Genomic DNA, 26,681 nt, shown 5'->3' on the forward strand with positions numbered 1-26,681 from the left:
TTGATGAATTTGAAGCAAATGAAAATTAAATACAGTAAGGTAAAAAATTGGAATGAAATTTTTAGGGCACCACAAGCCACACAAAAAGGCAGGGGGAGATTAAGAACTGGTGTAGGAAGGATGGTTTTGGATACAGGCTTCACCTCAATGTGGAAGGTGCAGCTGTGTTGGGTGAGAAGTAGGGATGAGCGAACTCGAACTGTATAGTTCGGGTTCGTACCGAATTTTGGGGTGTCCGTGACACGGACCCGAACATTTTCGTAAAAGTCCGGGTTCGGGTTCGGTGTTCGTCGCTTTCTTGGCGCTTTTGTGACGCTTTCTTGGCGCTTTTTGAAAGGCTACAAAGCAGCCAATCAACAAGCGTCATACTACTTGCCCCAAGAGGCCGTCACAGCCATGCCTACTATTGGCATGGCTGTGATTGGCCAGAGCACCATGTGACCCAGCCTCTATTTAAGCTGGAGTCACATAGCGCCGCCCGTCACTCTGCTCTGATTAGCGTAGGGAGAGGTTGCGGCTGCGACAGTAGGGCGAGATTAGGCAGATTAACTCCTCCAAAGGACTTGATTAATCGATCGATCTGCAGCTGTGCATCATTGAGCTGCTGAAATTCAAATGCTCACTGTTTTTAGGCTGCCCAGACCGTTTGTCAGTCACTTTTTTCTGGGGTGATCGGCGGCCATTTTGTGTCTTGTGCGGTGCTGCGACCAAGTGCATCCAAGCTGCGACCAAGTGCATTTAACCCTCAATGGTTTGGTTGTTTTTTGGCTAAAGCCTACATCAGGGTGAAGCTGTCACACCAAGTGCATTTAACCAGCAATAGTCTGTTTATTTTTTGGCCATATACTACATCAGGGGCAAGCTGCGCCCGTCACCAAGTGCATTTAACCCTCAGTAGTGTGCTTGGTCAAGCTATCACACCAAGTGCATTTAACCAGCAATAGTCTGTTCATTTTTTGGCCATATACTACATCAGGGGCAAGCTGCGCCTGTCACCAAGTGCATTTAACCCTCAGTAGTGTGGTTGGTCAAGCTGTCACACCAAGTGCATTTAACCAGCAATAGTGTGGTTATTTTTTGGCCATATCCCAGTCTAATTCTGTCACTAAATCCATACCGGTCACCCAGCGCCTAAATACTAGGCCTCAAATTTATATCCCGCTAAATCTGTCGTTACCACTGTCCTGTTGTGGATGGGCAAGTTATTTAGTGTCCGTCAAAGCACATTTTTTGTTCAGGGTTGAAATACAATTCCCAATTTAGCAATTTCATAATTTAGTGGTTTCTGCTATATCAGAGCTATTTGAAATCTATCCCTAAAAGGGTATATAATATTCAAGGTGCACATAGCGTCATTCAGAATAACTTCACACACATGCTACTGTGCATTTCCAAGTCTAATTCTGTCACTAAATCCATACCGGTCACCAAGCGCCTAAATAGTAGGCCTCAAATTTATATCCCGCTAAATCTGTCGTTACCGCTGTCCTGTTGTGGATGGGCAAGTTATTTAGTGTCCGCCAAAGCACATTTTTTGTTCTGGGTTGAAATACAATTCCCAATTTAGCAATTTCATAATTTAGTGGTTTCTGCTATATCAGAGCTATTTGAAATCTATCCCTAAAAGGGTATATAATATTCAAGGTGCACATAGGGTCATTCAGAATAACTTCACACACACGCTACTGTGCATTTCCAAGTCTAATTCTGTCACTAAATCCATACCGGTCACCCAGCGCCTAAATAGTAGGCCTCAAATTTATATCCCGCTAAATCTGTCGTTACCGCTGTCCTGTTGTGGATGGGCAAGTTATTTAGTGTCCGCCAAAGCACATTTTTTGTTCTGGGTTGAAATACAATTCCCAATTTAGCAATTTCATAATTTAGTGGTTTCTGCTATATCAGAGCTATTTGAAATCTATCCCTAAAAGGGTATATAATATTCAAGGTGCACATAGGGTCATTCAGAATAACTTCACACACACGCTACTGTGCATTTCCAAGTCTAATTCTGTTAGTAAATCCATACCGGTCACCCAGCGCCTAAATACTAGGCCTCAAATTTATATTCAGCTGAATTTGAATACAATACATTGGGCCAAATAATATTTTTGTTGTTGTGGTGAACCATAACAATGAGGAAAACATCTAGTAAGGGACGCGGACGTGGACATGGTCGTGGTGGTGTTAGTGGACCCTCTGGTGCTGGGAGAGGATGTGGCCGTTCTGCCACATCCACACGTCCTAGTGTACCAACTACCTCAGGTCCCAGTAGCCGCCAGAATTTACAGCGATATATGGTGGGGCCCAATGCCGTTCTAAGGATGGTAAGGCCTGAGCAGGTACAGGCATTAGTCAATTGGGTGGCCGACAGTGGATCCAGCACGTTCACATTATCTCCCACCCAGTCTTCTGCAGAAAGCGCACAGATGGCGCCTGAAAACCAACCCCATCAGTCTGTCACATCACCCCCATGCATACCAGGGAAACTGTCTCAGCCTCAAGTTATGCAGCAGTCTCTTATGCTGTTTGAAGACTCCGCTGGCAGGGTTTCCCAAGGGCATCCACCTAGCCCTTCCCCAGCGGTGAAAGACATAGAATGCACTGACGCACAACCACTTATGTTTCCTGATGATGAGGACATGGGAATACCACCTCAGCATGTCTCTGATGATGACGAAACACAGGTGCCAACTGCTGCGTCTTTCTGCAGTGTGCAGACTGAACAGGAGGTCAGGGATCAAGACTGGGTGGAAGACGATGCAGGGGACGATGAGGTCCTAGACCCCACATGGAATGAAGGTCGTGCCACTGACTTTCACAGTTCGGAGGAAGAGGCAGTGATGAGACCGAGCCAACAGCGTAGCAAAAGAGGGAGCAGTGGGCAAAAGCAGAACACCCGCCGCCAAGAGACTCCGCCTGCTACTGACCGCCGCCATCTGGGACCGAGCACCCCAAAGGCAGCTTCAAGGAGTTCCCTGGCATGGCACTTCTTCAAACAATGTGCTGACGACAAGACCCGAGTGGTTTGCACGCTGTGCCATCAGAGCCTGAAGCGAGGCATTAACGTTCTGAACCTGAGCACAACCTGCATGACCAGGCACCTGCATGCAAAGCATGAACTGCAGTGGAGTAAACACCTTAAAACCAAGGAAGTCACTCAGGCTCCCGCTGCTACCTCTTCTGCTGCTGCCGCCTCGGCCTCTTCCTCTGCCTCTGGAGGAACGTTGGCACCTGCCGCCCAGCAAACAGGGGATGTACCACCAACACCACCACCACCACCGTCACCAAGCGTCTCAACCATGTCACACGGCAGCGTTCAGCTCTCCATCTCACAAACATTTGAGAGAAAGCGTAAATTCCCACCTAGCCACCCTCGATCCCTGGCCCTGAATGCCAGCATTTCTAAACTACTGGCCTATGAAATGCTGTCATTTAGGACTGGTGGACACAGACAGCTTCAAACAGCTCATGTCGCTTGCTGTCCCACAGTATGTTGTTCCCAGCCGCCACTACTTCTCCAAGAGAGCCGTGCCTTCCCTGCACAACCAAGTATCCGATAAAATCAAGTGTGCACTGCGCAACGCCATCTGTAGCAAGGTCCACCTAACCACAGATACGTGGACCAGTAAGCACGGCCAGGGACGCTATATCTCCCTAACTGCACACTGGGTAAATGTAGTGGCAGCTGGGCCCCAGGCGGAGAGCTGTTTAGCGCACGTCCTTCCGCCGCCAAGGATCGCAGGGCAACATTCTTTGCCTCCTGTTGCCACCTCCTCCTTCTCGGCTTCCTCCTCCTCTTCTTCCACCTGCTCATCCAGTCAGCCACACACCTTCACCACCAACTTCAGCACAGCCCGGGGTAAACGTCAGCAGGCCATTCTGAAACTCATATGTTTGGGGGACAGGCCCCACACCGCACAGGAGTTGTGGCGTGGTATAGAACAACAGACCGACGAGTGGTTGCTGCCGGTGAGCCTCAAGCCCGGCCTGGTGGTGTGTGATAATGGGCGAAATCTCGTTGCAGCTCTGGGACTAGCCAATTTGACGCACATCCCTTGCTTGGCGCATGTGCTGAATTTGGTGGTGCAGAAGTTCATTCACAACTACCCCGACATGTCAGAGCTGCTGCATAAAGTGCGGGCCGTCTGTTCGCGCTTCCGGCGTTCACATCCTGCTGCTGCTCGCTTGTCTGCGCTACAGCGTAACTTCGGCCTTCCCGCTCACCGCCTCATATGCGACGTGCCCACCAGGTGGAACTCCACCTTGCACATGCTGGACAGACTGTGCGAGCAGCAGCAGGCCATAGTGGAGTTTCAGCTGCAGCACGCACGGGTCAGTCGCACTACAGAACAGCACCACTTCACCACCAATGACTGGGCCTCCATGCGAGACCTGTGTGCCCTGCTGCGCTGTTTCGAGTACTCCACCAACATGGCCAGTGGCGATGACGCCGTTATCAGCGTTACAATACCACTTCTATGTCTCCTTGAGAAAACACTTAGGGCGATGATGGAAGAGGAGGTGGCCCAGGAGGAGGAGGAGGAGGAGGAGGAAGAGGGGTCATTTTTAGCACTTTCAGGCCAGTCTCTTCGAAGTGACTCAGAGGGAGGTTTTTGGCAACAGCAGAGGCCAGGTACAAATGTGGCCAGCCAGGGCCCACTACTGGAGGACGAGGAGGACGAGGATGAGGAGGAGGTGGAGGAGGATGAGGATGAAGCATGGTCACAGCGGGGTGGCACCCAATGCAGCTCGGGTCCATCACTGGTGCGTGGCTGGGGGGAAAGGCAGGACAATGACGATACGCCTCCCACAGAGGACAGCTTGTCCTTACCCCTGGGCAGCCTGGCACACATGAGCGACTACATGCTGCAGTGCCTGCGCAACGACAGCAGAGTTGCCCACATTTTAACCTGTGCGGACTACTGGGTTGCCACCCTGCTGGATCCACGCTACAAAGACAATGTGCCCACCTTATTTCCTGCACTGGAGCGTGATAGGAAGATGCGTAAGTACAAGCGCACGTTGGTAGACGCGCTACTGAGAGCATTCCCAAATGTCACAGGGGAACAAGTGGAAGCCCAAGGCCAAGGCAGAGGAGGAGCAAGAGGTCGCCAAGGCAGCTGTGTCACGGCCAGCTCCTCTAAGGGCAGTGTTAGCATGGCAGAGATGTGGAAAACTTTTGTCAACACGCCACAGCTAACTGCACCACCACCTGATACGCAACGTGTTAGCAGGAGGCAACATTTCACTAACATGGTGGAACAGTACGTTTGCACACCCCTCCACGTACTGACTGATGGTTCGGCCCCATTCAACTTCTGGGTCTCTAAATTGTCCACGTGGCCAGAGCTAGCCTTTTATGCCTTGGAGGTGCTGGCCTGCCCGGCGGCCAGCGTTTTGTCTGAACGTGTATTCAGCACGGCAGGGGGCGTCATTACAGACAAACGCAGCCGCCTGTCTACAGCCAATGTGGACAAGCTGACGTTCATAAAAATGAACCAGGCATGGATCCCACAAGATCTGTCCGTCCCTTGTCCAGATTAGACATTAACTACCTCCCCTTAACCATATATTATTGGACTCCAGGGCACTTCCTCATTCAATCCTATTTTTATTTTCATTTTACCATTATATTGCGAGGCTACCCAAAGTTGAATGAACCTCTCCTCTGTCTGGGTGCCGGGGCCTAAATATATGCCAATGGACTGTTCCAATGTTGGGTGACGTGAAGCCTGATTCTCTGCTATGACATGCAGACTAATTCTCTGCTGACATGAAGACAGATTCTCTGTTACGGGACCTCTCTCCTCTGCCTGGGTGCTGGGCCTAAATATCTGACAATGGACTGTTGCAGTGGTGGCTGACGTGAAGCCTCATTCTCTGCTATGACATGCAGACTAATTCTCTGCTGACATGAAGCCAGATTGTCTGTTACGGGACCTCTCTCCTCTGCCTGGGTGCTGGGCCTAAATATATGCCAATGGACTGTTGCAGTGGTGGGTGACGTGAAGCCTGATTCTCTGCTATGACATGAAGACTGATTCTCTGCTGACATGAAGCCAGATTGTCTGTTACGGGACCTCTCTCCTCTGCCTGGGTGCTGGGCCTAAATATATGCCAATGGACTGTTGCAGTGGTGGCTGACGTGAAGCCTCATTCTCTGCTATGACATGCAGACTAATTCTCTGCTGACATGAAGCCAGATTGTCTGTTACGGGACCTCTCTCCTCTGCCTGGGTGCTGGGCCTAAATTTATGAAAATGGACTCTTACAGTGGTGGGTGACGTGAAGCCTGATTCTCTGCTATGACATGAAGACTGATTCTCTGCTGACATGAAGCCAGATTGTCTGTTACGGGACCTCTCTCCTCTGCCTTGGTGCTGGGCCTAAATATATGCCAATGGACTGTTGCAGTGGTGGCTGACGTGAAGCCTCATTCTCTGCTATGACATGCAGACTAATTCTCTGCTGACATGAAGCCAGATTGTCTGTTACGGGACCTCTCTCCTCTGCCTGGGTGCTGGGCCTAAATTTATGAAAATGGACTCTTACAGTGGTGGGTGACGTGAAGCCTGATTCTCTGCTATGACATGAAGAATGATTCTCTGCTGACATGAAGCCAGATTGTCTGTTACGGGACCTCTCTCCTCTGCCTGGGTGCTGGGCCTAAATATATGCCAATGGACTGTTGCAGTGGTGGCTGACGTGAAGCCTCATTCTCTGCTATGACATGCAGACTAATTCTCTGCTGACATGAAGCCAGATTGTCTGTTACGGGACCTCTCTCCTCTGCCTGGGTGCTGGGCCTAAATTTATGACAATGGACTGTTGCAGTGGTGGGTGACGTGAAGCCTGATTCTCTGCTATGACATGAAGACTGATTCTCTGCTGACATGAAGCCAGATTGTCTGTTACGGGACCTCTCTCCTCTGCCTGGGTGCTGGGCCTAAATATATGCCAATGGACTGTTGCAGTGGTGGCTGACGTGAAGCCTCATTCTCTGCTATGACATGCAGACTAATTCTCTGCTGACATGAAGCCAGATTGTCTGTTACGGGACCTCTCTCCTCTGCCTGGGTGCTGGGCCTAAATTTATGACAATGGACTGTTGCAGCGGTGGGTGACGTGAAGCCTGATTCTCTGCTATGACATGCAGACTGATTCTCTGCTGACATGAAGCCAGATCCTCTGTTACGGGACCTCTCTCCTCTGCCTGAGTGCTGGGCCTAAATTATGAAAATGGACTCTTACAGTGGTGGGTGACGTGAAGCCTGATTCTCTGCTATGACATGAAGACTAATTCTCTGCTGACATGAAGCCAGATTGTCTGTTACGGGACCTCTCTCCTCTGCCTGGGTGCTGGGCCTAAATATATGCCAATGGACTGTTGCAGTGGTGGCTGACGTGAAGCCTCATTCTCTGCTATGACATGCAGACTAATTCTCTGCTGACATGAAGCCAGATTGTCTGTTACGGGACCTCTCTCCTCTGCCTGGGTGCTGGGCCTAAATATATGCCAATGGACTGTTGCAGTGGTGGCTGACGTGAAGCCTCATTCTCTGCTATGACATGCAGACTAATTCTCTGCTGACATGAAGCCAGATTGTCTGTTACGGGACCTCTCTCCTCTGCCTGGGTGCTGGGCCTAAATATATGCCAATGGACTGTTGCAGTGGTGGCTGACGTGAAGCCTCATTCTCTGCTATGACATGCAGACTAATTCTCTGCTGACATGAAGCCAGATTGTCTGTTACGGGACCTCTCTCCTCTGCCTGGGTGCTGGGCCTAAATTTATGAAAATGGACTCTTACAGTGGTGGGTGACGTGAAGCCTGATTCTCTGCTATGACATGAAGACTGATTCTCTGCTGACATGAAGCCAGATTGTCTGTTACGGGACCTCTCTCCTCTGCCTGGGTGCTGGGCCTAAATATATGCCAATGGACTGTTGCAGTGGTGGCTGACGTGAAGCCTCATTCTCTGCTATGACATGCAGACTAATTCTCTGCTGACATGAAGCCAGATTGTCTGTTACGGGACCTCTCTCCTCTGCCTGGGTGCTGGGCCTAAATATATGCCAATGGACTGTTGCAGTGGTGGCTGACGTGAAGCCTCATTCTCTGCTATGACATGCAGACTAATTCTCTGCTGACATGAAGCCAGATTGTCTGTTAAGGGACCTCTCTCCTCTGCCTGGGTGCTGGGCCTAAATTTATGACAATGGACTGTTGCAATGGTGGCTGACGTGAAGCCTCATTCTCTGCTATGACATGCAGACTAATTCTCTGCTGACATGAAGCCAGATTGTCTGTTACGGGACCTCTCTCCTCTGCCTGGGTGCTGGGCCTAAATTTATGAAAATGGACTCTTACAGTGGTGGGTGACGTGAAGCCTGATTCTCTGCTATGACATGAAGACTGATTCTCTGCTGACATGAAGCCAGATTGTCTGTTACGGGACCTCTCTCCTCTGCCTGGGTGCTGGGCCTAAATATATGCCAATGGACTGTTGCAGTGGTGGCTGACGTGAAGCCTCATTCTCTGCTATGACATGCAGACTAATTCTCTGCTGACATGAAGCCAGATTGTCTGTTACGGGACCTCTCTCCTCTGCCTGGGTGCTGGGCCTAAATTTATGAAAATGGACTCTTACAGTGGTGGGTGACGTGAAGCCTGATTCTCTGCTATGACATGCAGACTGATTCTCTGCTGACATGAAGCCAGATTGTCTGTTACGGGACCTCTCTCCTCTGCCTTGGTGCTGGGCCTAAACATATGCCAATGGACTGTTGCAGTGGTGGCTGACGTGAAGCCTCATTCTCTGCTATGACATGCAGACTAATTCTCTGCTGACATGAAGCCAGATTGTCTGTTACGGGACCTCTCTCCTCTGCCTAAGTGCTGGGCCTAAATTTATGAAAATGGACTCTTACAGTGGTGGGTGACGTGAAGCCTTATTCTCTGCTATGACATGAAGTCTGATTCTCTGCTGACATGAAGCCAGATTGTCTGTTACGGGACCTCTCTCCTCTGCCTGGGTGCTGGGCCTAAATATATGCCAATGGACTGTTGCAGTGGTGGCTGACGTGAAGCCTCATTCTCTGCTATGACATGCAGACTAATTCTCTGCTGACATGAAGCCAGATTGTCTGTTACGGGACCTCTCTCCTCTGCCTGGGTGCTGGGCCTAAATTTATGACAATGGACTGTTGCAGTGGTGGGTGACAGTGAAGCCTGATTCTCTGCTATGACATTAAGACTGATTCTCTACTGACATGAAGCCAGATTGTCTGTTACGGGACCTCTCTCCTCTGCCTGGGTGCTGGGCCTAAATATATGCCAATGGACTGTTGCAGTGGTGGCTGACGTGAAGCCTCATTCTCTGCTATGACATGCAGACTAATTCTCTGCTGACATGAAGCCAGATTGTCTGTTACGGGACCTCTCTCCTCTGCCTGGGTGCTGGGCCTAAATTTATGACAATGGACTGTTGCAGTGGTGGGTGACGTGAAGCCTGATTCTCTGCTATGACATGAAGACTGATTCTCTGCTGACATGAAGCCAGATCCTCTGTTACGGGACCTCTCTCCTCTGCCTTGGTGCTGGGCCTAAATATATGCCAATGGACTGTTGCAGTGGTGGCTGACGTGAAGCCTCATTCTCTGCTATGACATGCAGACTAATTCTCTGCTGACATGAAGCCAGATTGTCTGTTACGGGACCTCTCTCCTCTGCCTGGGTGCTGGGCCTAAATTTATGAAAATGGACTCTTACAGTGGTGGGTGACGTGAAGCCTGATTCTCTGCTATGACATGAAGACTGATTCTCTGCTGACATGAAGCCAGATTGTCTGTTACGGGACCTCTCTCCTCTGCCTGGGTGCTGGGCCTAAATATATGCCAATGGACTGTTGCAGTGGTAGGCTGACGTGAAGCCTCATTCTCTGCTATGACATGCAGACTAATTCTCTGCTGACATGAAGCCAGATTGTCTGTTACGGGACCTCTCTCCTCTGCCTGGGTGCTGGGCCTAAATTTATGACAATGGACTGTTGCAGTGGTGGGTGACGTGAAGCCTGATTCTCTGCTATGACATGAAGACTGATTCTCTGCTGACATGAAGCCAGATTGTCTGTTACGGGACCTCTCTCCTCTGCCTGGGTGCTGGGCCTAAATATATGCCAATGGACTGTTGCAGTGGTGGCTGACGTGAAGCCTCATTCTCTGCTATGACATGCAGACTAATTCTCTGCTGACATGAAGCCAGATTGTCTGTTACGGGACCTCTCTCCTCTGCCTGGGTGCTGGGCCTAAATTTATGACAATGGACTGTTGCAGCGGTGGGTGACGTGAAGCCTGATTCTCTGCTATGACATGCAGACTGATTCTCTGCTGACATGAAGCCAGATCCTCTGTTACGGGACCTCTCTCCTCTGCCTGGGTGCTGGGCCTAAATTTATGAAAATGGACTCTTACAGTGGTGGGTGACGTGAAGCCTGATTCTCTGCTATGACATGAAGACTAATTCTCTGCTGACATGAAGCCAGATTGTCTGTTACGGGACCTCTCTCCTCTGCCTGGGTGCTGGGCCTAAATATATGCTAATGGACTGTTGCAGTGGTGGCTTGACGTGAAGCCTCATTCTCTGCTATGACATGCAGACTAATTCTCTGCTGACATGAAGCCAGATTGTCTGTTACGGGACCTCTCTCCTCTGCCTGGGTGCTGGGCCTAAATTTATGAAAATGGACTCTTACAGTGGTGGGTGACGTGAAGCCTGATTCTCTGCTATGACATGAAGACTGATTCTCTGCTGACATGAAGCCAGATTGTCTGTTACGGGACCTCTCTCCTCTGCCTGGGTGCTGGGCCTAAATATATGCCAATGGACTGTTGCAGTGGTGGCTGACGTGAAGCCTCATTCTCTGCTATGACATGCAGACTAATTCTCTGCTGACATGAAGCCAGATTGTCTGTTACGGGACCTCTCTCCTCTGCCTGGGTGCTGGGCCTAAATTTATGAAAATGGACTCTTACAGTGGTGGGTGACGTGAAGCCTGATTCTCTGCTATGAAATGAAGACTGATTCTCTGCTGACATGAAGCCAGATTGTCTGTTACGGGACCTCTCTCCTCTGCCTGGGTGCTGGGTCTAAATTTATGAAAATGGACTCTTATAGTGGTGGGTGACGTGAAGCCTGATTCTCTGCTATGACATGAAGACTGATTCTCTGCTGACATGAAGCCAGATTGTCTGTTACGGGACCTCTCTCCTCTGCCTGGGTGCTGGGCCTAAATATATGCCAATGGACTGTTGCAGTGGTGGCTGACGTGAAGCCTCATTCTCTGCTATGACATGCAGACTAATTCTCTGCTGACATGAAGCCAGATTGTCTGTTACGGGACCTCTCTCCTCTGCCTGGGTGCTGGGCCTAAATTTATGACAATGGACTGTTGCAGTGGTGGGTGACGTGAAGCCTGATTCTCTGCTATGACATTAAGACTGATTCTCTACTGACATGAAGCCAGATTGTCTGTTACGGGACCTCTCTCCTCTGCCTGGGTGCTGGGCCTAAATTTATGAAAATGGACTCTTACAGTGGTGGGTGACGTGAAGCCTGATTCTCTGCTATGACATGAAGACTGATTCTCTGCTGACATGAAGCCAGATTGTCTGTTACGGGACCTCTCTCCTCTGCCTGGGTGCTGGGTCCTAAATTTATGAAAATGGACTCTTATAGTGGTGGGTGACGTGAAGCCTGATTCTCTGCTATGACATGAAGACTGATTCTCTGCTGACATGAAGCCAGATTGTCTGTTACGGGACCTCTCTCCTCTGCCTGGGTGCTGGGCCTAAATATATGCCAATGGACTGTTGCAGTGGTGGCTGACGTGAAGCCTCATTCTCTGCTATGACATGCAGACTAATTCTCTGCTGACATGAAGCCAGATTGTCTGTTATGGGACCTCTCTCCTCTGCCTGGGTGCTGGGCCTAAATTTATGAAAATGGACTCTTACAGTGGTGGGTGACGTGAAGCCTGATTCTCTGCTATGACATGCAGACTGATTCTCTGCTGACATGAAGCCAGATTGTCTGTTACGGGACCTCTCTCCTCTGCCTTGGTGCTGGGCCTAAACATATGCCAATGGACTGTTGCAGTGGTGGCTGACGTGAAGCCTCATTCTCTGCTATGACATGCAGACTAATTCTCTGCTGACATGAAGCCAGATTGTCTGTTACGGGACCTCTCTCCTCTGCCTAAGTGCTGGGCCTAAATTTATGAAAATGGACTCTTACAGTGGTGGGTGACGTGAAGCCTGATTCTCTGCTATGACATGAAGACTGATTCTCTGCTGACATGAAGCCAGATTGTCTGTTACGGGACCTCTCTCCTCTGCCTGGGTGCTGGGCCTAAATATATGCCAATGGACTGTTGCAGTGGTGGCTGACGTGAAGCCTCATTCTCTGCTATGACATGCAGACTAATTCTCTGCTGACATGAAGCCAGATTGTCTGTTACGGGACCTCTCTCCTCTGCCTGGGTGCTGGGCCTAAATTTATGACAATGGACTGTTGCAGTGGTGGGTGACGTAAAGCCTGATTCTCTGCTATGACATTAAGACTGATTCTCTACTGACATGAAGCCAGATTGTCTGTTACGGGACCTCTCTCCTCTGCCTGGGTGCTGGGCCTAAATATATGCCAATGGACTGTTGCAGTGGTGGCTGACGTGAAGCCTCATTCTCTGCTATGACATGCAGACTAATTCTCTGCTGACATGAAGCCAGATTGTCTGTTACGGGACCTCTCTCCTCTGCCTGGGTGCTGGGCCTAAATTTATGACAATGGACTGTTGCAGTGGTGGGTGACATGAAGCCTGATTCTCTGCTATGACATGAAGACTGATTCTCTGCTGACATGAAGCCAGATCCTCTGTTACGGGACCTCTCTCCTCTGCCTGGGTGCTGGGCCTAAATTTATGAAAATGGACTCTTACAGTGGTGGGTGACGTGAAGCCTGATTCTCTGCTATGACATGAAGACTGATTCTCTGCTGACATGAAGCCAGATTGTCTGTTACGGGACCTCTCTCCTCTGCCTTGGTGCTGGGCCTAAATATATGCCAATGGACTGTTGCAGTGGTGGCTGACGTGAAGCCTCATTCTCTGCTATGACATGCAGACTAATTCTCTGCTGACTTGAAGCCAGATTGTCTGTTACGGGACCTCTCTCCTCTGCCTGGGTGCTGGGCCTAAATTTATGAAAATGGACTCTTACAGTGGTGGGTGACGTGAAGCCTGATTCTCTGCTATGACATGAAGACTGATTCTCTGCTGACATGAAGCCAGATTGTCTGTTACGGGACCTCTCTCCTCTGCCTGGGTGCTGGGCCTAAATATATGCCAATGGACTGTTGCAGTGGTGGCTGACGTGAAGCCTCATTCTCTGCTATGACATGCAGACTAATTCTCTGCTGACATGAAGCCAGATTGTCTGTTACGGGACCTCTCTCCTCTGCCTGGGTGCTGGGCCTAAATTTATGACAATGGACTGTTGCAGTGGTGGGTGACGTGAAGCCTGATTCTCTGCTATGACATGAAGACTGATTCTCTGCTGACATGAAGCCAGATTGTCTGTTACGGGACCTCTCTCCTCTGCCTGGGTGCTGGGCCTAAATATATGCCAATGGACTGTTGCAGTGGTGGCTGACGTGAAGCCTCATTCTCTGCTATGACATGCAGACTAATTCTCTGCTGACATGAAGCCAGATTGTCTGTTACGGGACCTCTCTCCTCTGCCTGGGTGCTGGGCCTAAATTTATGACAATGGACTGTTGCAGCTGGTGGGTGACGTGAAGCCTGATTCTCTGCTATGACATGCAGACTGATTCTCTGCTGACATGAAGCCAGATCCTCTGTTACGGGACCTCTCTCCTCTGCCTGGGTGCTGGGCCTAAATTTATGAAAATGGACTCTTACAGTGGTGGGTGACGTGAAGCCTGATTCTCTGCTATGACATGAAGACTAATTCTCTGCTGACATGAAGCCAGATTGTCTGTTACGGGACCTCTCTCCTCTGCCTGGGTGCTGGGCCTAAATATATGCTAATGGACTGTTGCAGTGGTGGCTTGACGTGAAGCCTCATTCTCTGCTATGACATGCAGACTAATTCTCTGCTGACATGAAGCCAGATTGTCTGTTACGGGACCTCTCTCCTCTGCCTGGGTGCTGGGCCTAAATTTATGAAAATGGACTCTTACAGTGGTGGGTGACGTGAAGCCTGATTCTCTGCTATGACATGAAGACTGATTCTCTGCTGACATGAAGCCAGATTGTCTGTTACGGGACCTCTCTCCTCTGCCTGGGTGCTGGGCCTAAATATATGCCAATGGACTGTTGCAGTGGTGGCTGACGTGAAGCCTCATTCTCTGCTATGACATGCAGACTAATTCTCTGCTGACATGAAGCCAGATTGTCTGTTACGGGACCTCTCTCCTCTGCCTGGGTGCTGGGCCTAAATTTATGAAATGGACTCTTACAGTGGTGGGTGACGTGAAGCCTGATTCTCTGCTATGACATGAAGACTGATTCTCTGCTGACATGAAGCCAGATTGTCTGTTACGGGACCTCTCTCCTCTGCCTGGGTGCTGGGTCCTAAATTTATGAAAATGGACTCTTATAGTGGTGGGTGACGTGAAGCCTGATTCTCTGCTATGACATGAAGACTGATTCTCTGCTGACATGAAGCCAGATTGTCTGTTACGGGACCTCTCTCCTCTGCCTGGGTGCTGGGCCTAAATATATGCCAATGGACTGTTGCAGTGGTGGCTGACGTGAAGCCTCATTCTCTGCTATGACATGCAGACTAATTCTCTGCTGACATGAAGCCAGATTGTCTGTTACGGGACCTCTCTCCTCTGCCTGGGTGCTGGGCCTAAATTTATGAAAATGGACTCTTACAGTGGTGGGTGACGTGAAGCCTGATTCTCTGCTATGACATGAAGACTGATTCTCTGCTGACATGAAGCCAGATTGTCTGTTACGGGACCTCTCTCCTCTGCCTGGGTGCTGGGCCTAAATATATGCCAATGGACTGTTGCAGTGGTGGCTGACGTGAAGCCTCATTCTCTGCTATGACATGCAGACTAATTCTCTGCTGACATGAAGACAGATTGTCTGTTACGGGACCTCTCTCCTCTGCCTGGGTGCTGGGCCTAAATATATGCCAATGGACTGTTGCAGTGGTGGGTGACGTGAAGCCTGATTCTCTGCTATGACATGAAGACTGATTCTCTGCTGACATGAAGCCAGATTGTCTGTTACGGGACCTCTCTCCTCTGCCTGGGTGCTGGGCCTAAATATATGCCAATGGACTGTTGCAGTGGTGGCTGACGTGAAGCCTCATTCTCTGCTATGACATGCAGACTAATTCTCTGCTGACATGAAGCCAGATTGTCTGTTATGGGACCTCTCTCCTCTGCCTGGGTGCTGGGCCTAAATATATGAAAATGGACTCTTACAGTGGTGGGTGACGTGAAGCCTGATTCTCTGCTATGACATGAAGACTGATTCTCTGCTGACATGAAGCCAGATTGTCTGTTACGGGACCTCTCTCCTCTGCCTTGGTGCTGGGCCTAAACATATGCCAATGGACTGTTGCAGTGGTGGCTGACGTGAAGCCTCATTCTCTGCTATGACATGCAGACTAATTCTCTGCTGACATGAAGCCAGATTGTCTGTTACGGGACCTCTCTCCTCTGCCTGGGTGCTGGGCCTAAATTTATGAAAATGGACTCTTACAGTGGTGGGTGACGTGAAGCCTGATTCTCTGCTATGACATGCAGACTAATTCTCTGCTGACATGAAGCCAGATTGTCTGTTACGGGACCTCTCTCCTCTGCCTGGGTGCTGGGCCTAAATTTATGACAATGGACTGTTGCAGTGGTGGGTGACGTGAAGCCTGATTCTCTGCTATGACATTAAGACTGATTCTCTGCTGACATGAAGCCAGATTGTCTGTTACGGGACCTCTCTCCTCTGCCTGGGTGCTGGGCCTAAATATATGCCAATGGACTGTTGCAGTGGTGGCTGACGTGAAGCCTCATTCTCTGCTATGACATGCAGACTAATTCTCTGCTGACATGAAGCCAGATTGTCTGTTACGGGACCTCTCTCCTCTGCCTGGGTGCTGGGCCTAAATTTATGACAATGGACTGTTGCAGTGGTGGGTGACGTGAAGCCTGATTCTCTGCTATGACATGAAGTCTGATTCTCTGCTGACATGAAGCCAGATCCTCTGTTACGGGACCTCTCTCCTCTGCCTGGGTGCTGGGCCTATATTTATGAAAATGGACTCTTACAGTGGTGGGTGACGTGAAGCCTGATTCTCTGCTATGACATGAAGACTGATTCTCTGCTGACATGAAGCCAGATTGTCTGTTACGGGACCTCTCTCCTCTGCCTGGGTGCTGGGCCTAAATATATGCCAATGGACTGTTGCAGTGGTGGCTGACGTGAAGCCTCATTCTCTGCTATGACATGCAGACTAATTCTCTGCTGACATGAAGCCAGATTGTCTGTTACGGGACCTCTCTCCTCTGCCTGGGTGCTGGGCCTAAATTTATGAAAATGGACTCTTATAGTGGTGGGTGACGTGAAGCCTGATTCTCTGCTATGACATGAAGACTGATTCTCTGCTGACATGAAGCCAGATTGTCTGTTACGGGACCTCTCTCCTCTGCCTGGGTGCTGGGCCTAAATATATGCCAATGGACTGTTGCAGTGGTGGCTGACGTGAAGCCTCATTCTCTGCTATGACATGCAGACTAATTCTCTGCTGACATGAAGCCAGATTGTCTGTTACGGGACCTCTCTCCTCTGCCTGGGTGCTGGGCCTAAATTTATGACAATGGACTGTTGCAGTGGTGGGTGACGTGAAGCCTGATTCTCTGCTATGACATGAAGACTGATTCTCTGCTGACATGAAGCCAGATCCTCTGTTACGGGACCTCTCTCCTCTGCCTGGGTGCTGGGCCTAAATTTATGAAAATGGACTCTTACAGTGGTGGGTGACGTGAAGCCTGATTCTCTGCTATGACATGAAGACTGATTCTCTGCTGACATGAAGCCAGATTGTCTGTTACGGGACCTCTCTCCTCTGCCTGGGTGCTGGGCCTAAATATATGCCAATGGACTGTTGCAGTGGTGGCTGACGTGAAGCCTCATTCTCTGCTATGACATGCAGACTAATTCTCTGCTGACATGAAGCCAGATTGTCTGTTACGGGACCTCTCTCCTCTGCCTGGATGCTGGGCCTAAATCTATGAAAATGGACTCTTACAGTGGTGGGTGACGTGAAGCCTGATTCTCTGCTATGACATGAAGACTGATTCTCTGCTGACATGAAGCCAGATTGTCTGTTACGGGACCTCTCTCCTCTGCCTGGGTGCTGGGCCTAAATATATGCCAATGGACTGTTGCAGTGGTGGCTGACGTGAAGCCTCATTCTCTGCTATGACATGCAGACTAATTCTCTGCTGACATGAAGCCAGATTGTCTGTTACGGGACCTCTCTCCTCTGCCTGGGTGCTGGGCCTAAATTTATGAAAATGGACTCTTACAGTGGTGGGTGACGTGAAGCCTGATTCTCTGCTATGACATGAAGACTGATTCTCTGCTGACATGAAGCCAGATTGTCTGTTACGGGACCTCTCTCCTCTGCCTGGGTGCTGGGCCTAAATATATGCCAATGGACTGTTGCAGTGGTGGCTGACGTGAAGCCTCATTCTCTGCTATGACATGCAGACTAATTCTCTGCTGACATGAAGCCAGATTGTCTGTTACGGGACCTCTCTCCTCTGCCTGGGTGCTGGGCCTAAATTAATGAAAATTGACTCTTACAGTGGTGGGTGACGTGAAGCCTGATTCTCTGCTATGATATGCAGACTGATTCTCTGCTGACATGAAGCCAGATTGTCTGTTACGGGACCTCTCTCCTCTGCCTGGGTGCTGGGCCTAAATTTATGAAAATGGACTCTTACAGTGGTGGGTGACGTGAAGCCTGATTCTCTGCTATGACATGCAGACTGATTCTCTGCTGACATGAAGCCAGATTGTCTGTTACGGGACCTCTCTCCTCTGCCTGGGTTCTGGGCCTAAATTTATGCCAAAGGACTGTTGCAGTGGTGGCTGACGTGAAGCCTCATTCTCTGCTATGACATGCAGACTAATTCTCTGCTGACATGAAGCCAGATTGTCTGTTACGGGACCTCTCTCCTCTGCCTGGGTGCTGGGCCTAAATTTATGACAATGGACTGTTGCAGTGGTGGGTGACGTGAAGCCTGATTCTCTGCTATGACATGCAGACTGATTCTCTGCTGACATGAAGCCAGATCCTCTGTTACGGGACCTCTCTCCTCTGCCTGGGTGCTGGGCCTAAATTTATGAAAATGGACTGTTGCAGTGGTGGGTGACGTGAAGCCTGATTCTCTGCTATGATATGAAGACTGATTCTCTGCTGACATGAAGCCAGATTCTCTGTTACGGGACCTCTCTCCTCTGCCTGGGTGCCGGGGCCTAAATATCTGAGAATGGACTGTTCCAGTGGTGGGTGACGGGAAGCCAGATTCTCTGCTATGGGACCTCTCTCCAATTGATTTTGGTTAATTTTTATTTATTTAATTTTTATTTTAAAGTCCTATCCACATTTGTTTGCAGGGGATTTACCTACATTTTGCTGCCTTTTTCAGCCCTCTAGCCCTTTCCTGGGCTGTTTTACAGCCGTTTTAGTGCCGAAAAGTTTGGGTCCCCATTGACTTCAATGGGGTTCGGGTTCGGGACGAAGTTCGGATCGGGTTCGGATCCCGAACCCGAACATTTCCGGGAAGTTCGGCCGAACTTCTCGAACCCGAACATCCAGGTGTTCGCTCTACTCTAGTGAGAAGGTTAGAGGAGTGTTTAAAGTAGGGATAAGGGGGGGTTATTTACATTATAGGAAGTGAAGATAGGGCAGATAGTGACCTGGGGCAAGGTAATGGGACTAGGAGTGGATTGGAGGGACTAGAACAGTTCATAACTTGTAGGATAAAAAACTACCAAAAGCCTGACTAATAAAACTAGTGAACTGGAAGTAGTAATGTCTGAGGAGGATTATGACATAATGGGAATAACGGAGACATGGCTATACGATAGCTATGACTGGGCAGTTAACATACATCATTATAGTCTGTTTAGAAAGGATTGTAAAAACCATAAAGGGGGAGGTGTTTTCCTATATGTAAAGTTCTGTCTAAAGCCCACCCTATGGGAAGATACAAGTCAGGGAAATTAACATGTGGAGTCACTATGGGTAGAAATACAAAGAGGCCAAAACAATAATAAAATACTGATAGGGGGTTGTTATAAGCCACTTAATATATCAAAGTCCACAGAAAATCTACTACCAAGGGAATAGATAAGGCAGCAAGTCATAATGAGGTTGTTATTATGGTGGACTTCAAATAACTAGATATAAACTGGGAAACTGAAACCTGTAGATCTTATAAAGGAAACATGTTATTCGCAATAACCAAAGACAATTACATTTCCCAACTGGTTCAGGACCTGACTAGAGGGACAGCCACACTGGACTTAATACTAACCAATAGATCTGACAGAGCAACAGATATGCAGTATGGGGACACCTGGGAAATAGTGATTATAAAATAATAACCTTCCAATTGTCATTCAAAAGAGTGTTTCATCAGGGAGGAAAAAAAGCACCAAACTTCCAAAAAGCACAATTTGACCATCTAAAAGAGGCCATTAGCCTAACTAACTAGCACAACATCCTCAGGAAAAGGGATGGAATATTTTTAAAGCCATCTAAAACTCTAATTGTGAGATGTACATACCATATGGGAATAAAAGGGTGAGAAACAAGAAAAAACAATGTGGACAAATAGAAATGTAACATGTAAAGAAAGCATTTAAATCATTAAAAGAGTAAGTTAGTGAAGAAGCAATGAAAATTATAAGGAAAAAAAATATAATATGTAAAAGACAGATAAAAGCAGCCATTCTGGAGACAGAGAGATTAATTGCCAAAGAGAGTAAAACTAATCCTAAAATGTCCTTCAATTATATAAATGGTAAAAATGTTAAACCAGAAATTGTTGGCCCCTTGCAGAGTGATAAGGGGGGGAGTTGTAGAGATCAATGAGGACAAAGCATAGCTATAAAGATTTTTTCTCCACTGTATTCACTGAGGCAAATGAACTGTCCTAAACAGATTAAAATAGACAAATCACCACATCCGGATGGCATACACCCCATATCCTAAGAGAATTAAGTACTGTCAAAAAAAATACCCTTTTGGGGGGGGGGCAACAACGCTGTGTAGACATGCTTGGCTGAGCTCCGTACACTTCCTTGCTAAAGGGACAAGCTAACATTAGCTACCAGACATCAGGATGGTAAAAATCAGGGGACAGAAACCCACTGAACCCGCCGTAATCCCCAAAGGTCCAAATCCGGGCTCGGGGATGGCAAAATACCTGAAAAAGCACGCTGCAGCGTCTGTGACCAAACAACCCAAGATGGCGCCGGCTGACGAGTGTGCTGCAGCGGTCTTAGATAAAGGCTGGTCTGAATGCGACAGCGATGGGGGTGAGTCAGAATGCTCCCGGACACTACTGATGTCCAGAAAATTCATCAAACAGGCATTAGCAGAAGCCCTGTCACCCCTCAAGCACGAGATCTCAGTGCTAACACAAGAGATACAATATATAGGCCACAGGGTTGAATCCCTGGAGGCTGTACAACAGGCCGCCTTAGAACACAGCTCAGCGGTCTCCAACTCCCTCGCCTCATGTCAGCATCACATAAACCTCCTCCATGCTGCAATGGATGATCAGGAAAATCGAGGAAGGAGGAACAATCTCCGGTTCAGAGGCATACCTGAGTCGGTACCTAATAGTGATCTTAAGGACACTATCATACAGATTGCTGACTCCCTCCTGAATAATAGTGAACCCTCCCAGATGGTGATAGATAGAGCTCACAGAGCCCTCAGACCAAAGCCTTCAGACACCGAACCTCCCAGAGATGTAATTTGTAAATTCCTGAGCTTTGCAGAGAAAGAAAAGATCCTCTATGCAGCCAGAGCCTCAAACGACATAATCTTTGGCGAATCATCAATTGCTATATATCAAGACCTCTCTCTGATCACCTTCGCTCCAAACAAGTTCCCTACAGATGGACTTTTCCCTTTGGTCTTACATTCAAATATTCTGGCAAACAGATAAAGATCACCTCCTAGTTATAAACAATGTCCAGCTCACCTGCTGTCTCTATCCCTTGTATCAACTTCCTGGATGCAAGCAAACCTTGGTAAGACCGTGAAATAGTAGGAATGAAGCAATGGATCCAGCATCGAAGTTAGAAAATATTGTGGGTTCCTTTATTTAATATAGTACAAATCCATACAGTGACAGCATCACCTCTATGTTCCAAATGAACGTCTACGCGTTTCGAACAGACATGTTCTTAGGCGGCTAAGAACATGTATTTTCGAAACGCGTAGATGTTAATTTGGAACATAGAGGTGATGCTGTCACTGTATGGATTTGTACTATATTAAATAAAGGAACCCACGATATTTTCTAACTTCGATGCTGGATCCATCGCTTCATTCCTAAAAGATCACCTCCTACTCGGATCTAATGGAAGCGTTCTCCATCATGGACATCTCTCCACTGGACATTGTCGATTGGGACGCAGTATCTGATATAGCCACGCTGCCGATTCTACCTAAAGTGACCCCATGGGAGAAGTCAACCACACCGAAAAGACCAAGATCGAAACATCGCAGCAGAAACCTGACCCCCAGAAGAATAACCGGGACCATCTATTAATCACAAATTCTTCCCCTCTAGGGAACAAAGTATTGGTGAAATTGCTCATACTCTGCCTTTACCTTACCCCTACCCCACTATCCTCCCACCTACCCCCTCCTTTATTATTCTTCTCTAGAGATGTCGCGAACATAAACTTTTCCATTCATGAACGGCGAACGCGAATTTCTGCAAATGTTCGCGAACGGGCGAACTGGATGAACCGCCATAGACTTCAATAGGCAGACGAATTTTAAAACCCACAAGGACTCTTTCTGTCCACAATAGTGATGGAAAAGTTGTTTCAAGGGGACTAACACCTGGACTGTGGCATGCCGGAGGGGGATCCATAGCAAAACTCCCATGGAAAATTACGCAGTTGACGCAGAGTCGGGTTTTAATCTATAAAGGGCATAAATCACCTAACATTATTAAATAACGTGCTTTAAAACATCAGGTACGATGTTGTATCGATAAGGTAGTGTAAGGGTTACGCCCGCTTCACAGTGACAGACCAAACTCTGACAGACCAAACTCCCTGTTTAACGCACCGCAAACAACCGCAAACAGTCCATTTGCACAACCTCAAACTCCTCTGACTCCTCTTCTTCAGACTCCTCTCTCTGCGTTGCCACAGGTCCAGCAATCGACGACGACAAGGCTGCTTCTGGTGGTGATGGTGACCACAAATCTTCCTCTTCATGCTCATCTACGGCCTGATCCAGAACACTTCACAGGGCACGCTCCAAAAAAACGCATATGGGATGAGGTCGATGATGTTGCCTTGGGTTTGTCACCTCCGCAAAAGGACGCATGAGCCTACAGCCATTGTGCATGAGCGTTCAGTAACGCGGCCAAAAAATACCCATCTCCGCAGAGGCTGTCCTTTTTTTTTTATAAAAAAAATAAAATCTGTTCTTACCAGTTTAATCTCTGTTTTGTCCCCTATCAGGGGCCGGTGTATAGAAAAGATTTTAGGAACCGGGAGATGGAAAAAGATGCTTGGTCGTTCCTCTTACTTCCAATTTGGGGCACTTCGCAATCCCAATATGAGTGGTATGTTAAGTAGTACTATTCCTATCAGTTTAATCCCTGTTACGTCCCCTATCAGGGGACGTGTATGGAATAGATTTTAGGAACCAGGAGATGGAAAAAGATGCTTGGTCGGTCCTCTTACTTCTAATTTGGGGCACTGCGCGTGTGCCGTGCAATGTACTGTGCAATCCCAATATGAGTGGTATGTTAAGTAGTACTATTCCTATCAGTTTAATCCCTGTTACGTCCCCTATCAGGGGACATGTATGGAATAGATTTTAGGAACCGGGAGATGGAAAAAGATGCTTGGTTGGTCCTCCTACTTCCAATTTGGGGCACTGCGCGTGCGCCGTGCAATGTACTGTGCCACTAGATATGAGTGTTAAGTAGTACTATTCCTATCAGTTTAATCCCTGTTACGTCCCCTATCAGGGGATGTGTATGGAATAGATTTTAGAAACCGGGAGATGGAAAAAGATGCTTGGTTGGTCCTGTTACTTCCAATTTGGGGCACTGCGCGTGTGCCGTGCAATGTACTGTGCTACCCTATATGAGTGGTATGTTAAGTAGTACTATTCCTATCAGTTTAATCCCTGTTAAGTCCCCTATCAGGGGCTGGTCTATGGAATAGATTTTAGGAACCGGGAGATGGAAAAAGATGCTTGATTGGTCCTCCTACTTCCAATTTGGGGCACTGCGCGTGCGCCGTGCAATGTACTGTGCCATCAGGTATGAGTGGTGTGTTAAGTAGTACTATTCATATCAGTTTAATCCCTGTTACGTCCATTGTCACACACCACTTTGCCGATCTCCAGTTGGTGCGGAGTCAGCCACTGATCCACCTGTGCGTTAAGGGAGGACAGGAGTGCTTGTCCGGTGTGACTCTCTGCTTTCAGGCAAGTCAACCCCAAGACGGCGTGACACTGTTGTATCCGGGATGTGGAATGGCCCCTGGGGAGCTGGGGGGGGTGCAGTTGATGTGGAGCAAGACGCAGCAGCACAAGACTCAGCCTAGGAGGTTAGCGAAGAGGATGGAGTAGGAGGAGTAGAGGAGGTGGCAACAGGCCTGCCTGCAAGTCTTGGTGGTGTCACCAACTCCTCTGCAGAGCCACGCATTCCATGCTTGGCAGCCATCAGCAGATTTACCCAATGCGCAGTATACGTGATATACCTGCTCTGACTGTGCTTTGCAGACCAGGTATCAGTGGTCAGATAGACCCTTGCCCCGACACTGTGTGTCAGACATGCCATGACTTCCTTTTCCACAATAGAGTACAGGTTGGGGATTGCCTTTTGTGAAAATAAATTTCGGCCGGGTACCTTCCACTGCGATGTCCCGATAGCTGCAAATTTTTTGAAGGCCTCAGACTCCACTAGCTTGTATGGTAAAAGCTGACGGGCTAAGAGTTCCGACAAGCCAGCTGTCAGACGCCGGGCAAGGGGGTGACTCTGTGACATTGGCTTCTTACGCTCAAACATGTCCTTGACAGACACCTGACTGTGGGCAGATGAGCAGAAACTGCTCAAGGCGAGAGGCGGAGTGGCGGGTGGTTGAGAGGAGGCAAGGAGGACAGCAGTGGTTGACGTGGCTGAAGATGCTGGACCAGGAGGAGGATGGTGGCTTTGAGTTTGTGTGCTGCTTGTACTCGTCATTAGTGTTGAGCGCGAATATTCGAATATCGAATTTTTTTCGCGAATATCGGCACTTCGCTAATTGGCGAATATTTCGAATATAGTGATATAAATTCGATATTTCGAATATTCTTTTTTTTTTTTTTTTTTATTATTGTTATATTTTTTTCTTTCCCACTTCCCTAAAGTTGTTCTTACCTGTCCTTTGGATTCCTGGCTTCCTGGCTGCTCCAGTCAGTGCCCGTTGCCGCTTCTGCCGACTTCCATGCTCATGGAGCGTCCCCATCACCATGGGAACATCTCCATATACTAGAATGTACTGTCGGATTTGAGAATTACGTTAAAATCGCAATTCGATTTTTTCAAGTTATAATAATCGAATTTCGATTTTAACTTAGCACTGCTATATGCCATATTAGGCTAGCCTAATATGGCATATAGCAGTGCTAAGTTAAAATCGAAATTCGATTATTATAACTTGAAAAAAATCGAATTGCGATTTCAACGTAATTCTCAAATCCGACAGTACATTCTAGTATATGGAGTCGTTCCCATGGTGATGGGGACGCTCCATAAGCATGGAATATGGCTTCAATGGCTTGGTAGAATTAGCGAATTGACGAATATATTCGTTATATTCCACAAAACGAATATAACGAATTTATTCGTCATATTCCACAAAACGAATATAACGAATGTATTCGTCATATTCCACAAAACGAAGATAACGAAGTATTCTGCATCTTCATTTTAGCTACCTATTCATCAATTTCGCTAATTCTAGCAATGATATAGGAAAGTTGACTATAGAGACAGCTAAGTTTAATTCGCTATGCGATTATATGACTGCTTTTTTTTATAAATAGTATAATTATAATAATTATCAGGTATAATTATTCTATTTATTTTAAAAAAAGCAGTAATATAATCGCATAGCGAATTAAACTTAGCTGTCTCTATAGTCAACTTTCCTATATCATTGCTAGAATTAGCGAAATTGATGAATAGGTAGCTAAAACGAAGATGCAGAATACTTTGTTATCTTCAGTTTTGTGGAATATGACGAATACATTCGTTATATTCGTTTTGTGGAATATAACGAATATATTCGTCAATTCGCTAATTCTACCAAGCCATTGAATGCCTGAGACACTTAGTCGATATATTTTGATCAAAACACATCTAAGCCCGCCACCAAGCGTCAAGGTGGTCTCAGGTCAGGCGGGTCCTACGCTAAACCTACCTAAGCCGTTGGGCTTCTATGTTCAGGAGCGCAGACCCCGCACATATGGTGTGCTGCTCCTAGTAACCTCCATGTGCATCAAGCAACCAATGGGAGGAGGAGCAAGCACAGCCATATGTACCACCTAATTAAGGCGCTCATTGGATAGAGGAGGGGGGCAAAAGTGCAGAGGAATGCTACTCCCAAGATACTAGGTGCGCATTCACACTTGAAGGTGCCACTCCCTCAAGCAAACACTACATAAACAAAAAAAATCACAGAAAAAACTAAGATAAAAACATCCTGCACGATATGATACAAATTTGCGGATGTCCCTGGCCATATTATTGAAGAAAACCACAGAAACAAGATAATAATGCACTTATTAAAGCAGATGCAAGCACTATATATGGACTAAGTCCTCACCCTGATATGATAATGTCTGAGACACTTAGTCGATATATTTTGATCAAAACACATCTAAGCCCGCCACCAAGCGTCAAGGTGGTCTCAGGTCAGGCGGGTCCTACGCTAAACCTACCTAAGCCGTTGGGCTTCTATGTTCAGGAGCGCAGACCCCGCACATATGGTGTGCTGCTCCTAGTAACCTCCATGTGCATCAAGCAACCAATGGGAGGAGGAGCAAGCACAGCCATATGTACCACCTAATTAAGGCGCTCATTGGATAGAGGAGGGGGGCAAAAGTGCAGAGGAATGCTACTCCCAAGATACTAGGTGCGCATTCACACTTGAAGGTGCCACTCCCTCAAGCAAACACTACATAAACAAAAAAAATCACAGAAAAAACTAAGATAAAAACATCCTGCACGATATGATACAAATTTGCGGATGTCCCTGGCCATATTATTGAAGAAAACCACAGAAACAAGATAATAATGCACTTATTAAAGCAGATGCAAG

The sequence above is a fragment of the Bufo gargarizans genome, chromosome 1 (assembly GCF_014858855.1).
Source record: "Bufo gargarizans isolate SCDJY-AF-19 chromosome 1, ASM1485885v1, whole genome shotgun sequence".
NCBI lineage: Eukaryota > Metazoa > Chordata > Amphibia > Anura > Bufonidae > Bufo > Bufo gargarizans.